Source organism: Salarias fasciatus, chromosome 19 (genome assembly GCF_902148845.1).
Source record: "Salarias fasciatus chromosome 19, fSalaFa1.1, whole genome shotgun sequence".
Lineage (NCBI taxonomy): Eukaryota > Metazoa > Chordata > Actinopteri > Blenniiformes > Blenniidae > Salarias > Salarias fasciatus.
In genome coordinates this window covers 448,242-453,188 of record NC_043763.1, presented here as the reverse complement: position 1 = coordinate 453,188, position 4,947 = coordinate 448,242, and positions in this window count along the sequence as shown.

Here is a 4,947-nt window from a genome sequence, read left to right as displayed (position 1 = left end):
AGAGACCAAAAAAAGCCAACCTGAGCACAAACACAGCGAGACACGTGAGACAAGCTGCTGTCAGACTAACGGATCAGCATCGCAGCTTCATCATCAGCAACACGGCTTCACCGCTAGGGGGCAGCAGAGAGGTGTGGTGGAGACGCTGAGAGTGGGGGAGGGAGTGTGTGTGGCTCATCAGTCCAGGCAGTGTGTGTGGTTTGGCCCGCCTCCCCTCTGCGCTCCAGCTCAGATGGTCGCTGCTGGACGGCCTTGAACGAAGCAGTCCAGAGGTGAAGTTGGGTTGCAGCTGGGAGAGAGAGAGGGAAGGTAGAGAAGCAATCATTCTGTCCTTGAGTCTTCAGGAGATGTTTAGTCCTCCAGGGTTCCAGACACAATCAGAAGGTCTCTTGTTTTGGTGGAAGGAGCCGTTGGACCTTCCTCTGCTGGTTCTCCTCTTTCCAGACAGAAGCTGGTTTAACCCTCTCGCTGCTGGTGACGTCCAACTCGCGTCTCAGTCGTCCATAACCCAAACTGTCCGCCTTTCGAAAGAGTTCGCACAAACAGTCAGTCTCAGCTTCTGCCCGTTGATTTGAAAAGACCGTCCTCCCTTGGACGTCTTTTGTGGCGGCGGTCTTCTTAGTCCTCCAGAGGATCAGGTCGCAGCACCGGCCAATCAGCAGCAGGCCGATCAGCATCAATCCGAAAATGTAATCATCCACAATGACCTGGACGGACAGGGGTCCAGGCATGTGACCCCCCTCCCCTTCCCCCGGGCGTCCATCACATACCCAGCATGCCGAGCCCCGTCCGGACAGGCAGGATCCTGCTCCTCTGCTCTTTGTTGAAAAACTGGTATCAAATGCGTAGAGAGACCAGCTGATCAGCTCCATGGTTGATATTCGGTTTGTTCGAAAAACCAAGTCCAGTGATTCCTCCAGTAAGACAGACGAGACAGAGAGCAGCAGAGACCAGAGGGAGGGAGGAGCCAACAGGGACGGTAGAAACAGCGTCCGCCTCCTCCCAGAGCCAGCACAAGAATGGGCACGGTGGGAGTCATGAGAAACAAACATGGAGAACCATAGGGTCGTCCGAGTTGGAGGCAGACTTTTACAGTTTTTCTCCAGTGGTTTGGCTCATTTCTTGAAAACGAAATTACATTTTCAAAACAACTTGGACAAATCTCCAAACTACCCTGTAGCTGCTCACAACAGAACGGTATTTCTCATTCATGTCATCACATTGGAAATGTCTTCGTACATGTCTGAATGTCTCAGAAAATCTTTGCAAATGATGAAGCACAGTAAGGATAGATTTAGCACAATTCCCAAGTGAACAGGTCATGTTGATCTAAACTGACTGATCGAGTCTCAGTCTGATGGTTGTTCTCTCCAAAACATATCAGCATCATTTCATTGTATCAGTCACCACCTGCAAAATCATCTGTTCAGCTGTCAGAATTAGTGAAAAACACACTTCAATACCATGAAGACCAGACATGGATGTGTTTGCATGAAGGTGAGGAGGACAGTCAGGAGGGTGAGGAGGGAGACCAGTGAAGAAGTGAGCTGTGAAACTCCAGCTTCATTTACAGCACTGTGGGCTACAGACAGTTTTCCTTTTTGTTTTTGTTTCTTTGTTTTTATTTTACAGCATATTGAACTCCGATGGATGGAAGTTACTTTGTGTGTGAATAAAAATTCTAACAGTTTCCTTGGAGGTATGAGAGCGATGTGTGAATCAGAACTTGAAGGTTCTTCTTACTGTAAAATGCTTTTAGTCTTCATTTTCTTATACATGATATTTTCTGTTAGCTAAAAAACCCAAAGAAAAAAATAAAAACTATCACAGGAACCATGATGACTGAAGCACTGGGCTCAGACAGAAAGGTAGATGAGGAACATTTCAGTGGTCCTCTGCCCTTAAAGACAAAACATCTGAACATTCTGACTGTCAGAGCTCACACAATGTCAGAAGGACAAAGCATTTTGAGGGCATTCACCATTTGTTTGAGAAAGAAATTTTTCCACCTGAGTGAACTGTTTTGGCAGAGATGTGATCTCTGACAGGTGAACCGTGGTTCTGCTGAACCGTCCAGGTGGTTTTTGACAAGAGAGCCAAGAGAACTGAGAACGTCCGGTCTGTCTGGAGAAATGAGCCGAAGCTGCTGAGAAGGATCTTTACATTTTGGAGGCTCTGACTGTTTATATGGGAAAGAAATGAAGCTTTGAAACATGAGTGAACAGTTTTGGGAGAGAGATGAGCTTTTGCTAGTGAACTATGGTGTTGAGCTGAACTGTAAGACCGTTTTGCCAAATGATCTTCGAGTTCTGAAAATGTAATTTCAGTTTCAAGAAATGAGCCAAACCAGTGGAGAAACCCTGTAACTCCGCCCCACGGCCGCGCCGTCTGCTTCGTCGAGCTCCGTCACCTCTGGCTTTGCCATCGTGAACGCACCTGATGAAGCGGAAGCAGCGTGTCGGCGCGTGGCGGCTCGTCTTTCTGCCTGAGTGGTGATTCACACTCACCTGAAGCTCCGGCGTCTCTGAAGGACCGCGCGCCGCGCGCCACCTGGACACAGGTGAGCCTTCCCACGCTCTGACGTCAGTGCCACGTCCGAACAACAGGCCACGTGCAGCGTCGCAGCGGCAGCTGTCTGATGGCCCGAAGCCACGAACAGTCTCCACAGTCAGGGGTGGATCAAGCCAGAACGAGGGAGATGGAGGAGGAGGAGGAGGAGGAGGAGGAAGAAGAGGAGGAGGAGGAGGAGGAGGAGGAGGAGGAGGAGGAGGAGGAGGAGGAGGAGAGGGAGATGGAGGAGGAGGAGGAGGAGAGGGAGATGGAGGAGGAGGAGGAGGAGAGGGAGATGGAGGAGGAGGAGGAGGAGGAGGAGGAGGAGGAGGAGGAGGAGGAGGAGGAGGAGAGGGAGGAAGAGGAGGAGAGGGAGGAGGAGGAGGAGGAGAGGGAGATGGAGGAGGAAGAGGAGGAGAGGGAGATGAGGAGGAGGAGGAGGAGAGGGAGATGGAGGAGGAGGAGGAGGAGAGGGAGATGGAGGAGGAGGAGGAGGAGGAAGAGGAGGAGAGGGAGATGGAGGAGGAGGAGAGGGAGATGGAGGAGGAGGAGGAGGAGAGGGAGATGGAGGAGGAGGAGGAAGAGGAGGAGGAGAGGGAGATGGAGGAGGAGGAGGAGGAGGAGAGGGAGATGGAGGAGGAGGAGGAGGAGAGGGAGATGGAGGAGGAGGAGGAAGAGGAGGAGAGGGAGGAAGAGGAGGAGAGGGAGATGGAGGAGGAGGAGGAGGAGAGGGAGATGGAGGAGGAAGAGGAGGAGAGGGAGATGGAGGAGGAGGAGGAGGAGGAAGAGGAGGAGATGGAGGAGGAGGAGGAGGAGGAAGAGGAGGAGATGGAGGAGGAGGAGGAGGAGGAGGAGGAGGAGAGGGCGTGGCAGAAACCTGCTGCCCATGTCAAAGCTTAAGTTTAACTGTAGTCCTTTATCAGAATATTATTAAATATTAAATATTATTACAGGGAAACTGTTTGAATGGTCACCAATTACGGTATTTAAGGGGGGGGGGGTTCATTCAGATAGGCTCCTCAGAGGTTGATGAACATTCTTTATTATGCTTCAATGATGCAAAATTAACTTCTATAACAAAACAAAATGAAATGTAAAAACTTGTAGCAAAATAGCTCTTAGACCCTTTTCAAATATTAATGTTCTACATATGAACTGTTCTGTTAGAAAATCCAGCTTTTAATAACTGTGATAAGATAGAAGAATGGAAGAGTCTCACCAAAATACTAACTTAACAAACAAAAAGGAAATAAACTTTTAATCTTTGTTTTCTTCATCCTGCCTTTCTTCTACGTTCTATTTTTCATCTCGGTGTGTTGGACATTATTTTTGCAGTTCATCTGTGAAGGTGCTCTGAAGCTGAGGCTTTTCCTGCTCTGCTGTCTGAACAGCCCGCCTGCTCCGCGCTGTGTGTGTGTGTGTGTGTGTGTGTTCTTGTATTTCTATCCTTGTCGGGGCCAAATGTCCCCACAAGGATAGCAAAACGTGGAACGACGTGCCTTGTGGGGACCTTTTTCCGGTCCTAAGTAGGAGAAACAGTGTTTTCTTGACCATGTTGTTGTTACTGTTTCTTTAGGGTTAGGCTTTGTTGTGGTGTGGGTTAGGGTTAGGGTAAGGGTCAGGGTTAGGGGCTGGACATGAATGGGAGTCAATGGACGGTCCCCACAAGGATAGAAATACGAGACTGTGCGTGTGTGTGTGTGTGTGTGTGTGTGTGTGTGTGTGTGTGTGGTGCAGATCGGCTCACAAGACAGCCTCACGTCGCGCAACAAAGTGTTATCATAGTACTGTGAGCAGAGCGCTGGTCAGTTTGCGTTCACGTGCTGAGAAGCAGTGAACTCTGGGTAAAAGAGGACGCCTGGTCACCCTACACATCTCGGTTTTCCCACAGTGAACATGAAGGCCTGGATTTGTTGTCGTAGTTGGAAGAATGCAGAAGTTACCACAAAGGTTTCAGTGATACTTTAATACGAATCATTGCATCGAGCCTTTAGGAAGGCTCAGTACATGGAAGAATATGACATGAATCTTATCAAATTGATCAACAAATCTAAAAACAACCAACGAACCGTCTGGTTAATGCTTCATCTCTAAAGACGATGTGATCTCAGCACAATCAGCCACTAATCTGTCACCGTTTTACAAACAATCAGTGCTTTGGGTGGATGAAAGGATTATTTTTCTGGTTTGCCTCAAACAGTGAACTGAAGGGATGATTTCCTGGCAGCGTTGGCCGTGGTCAGATCTCTGTCCTGTGTTCTCAGGTCTTCTGTTCCTGCTGAGTTCCAGTGTGTCTCAGTGGACGTCTGCTCTGTCCATTCAAGAGGAGATAAATGATTGTCAGTGACTTATTGTAACTTTGAGCTTTAGTTAGGTGTTGACCTCTGACCTCTGACA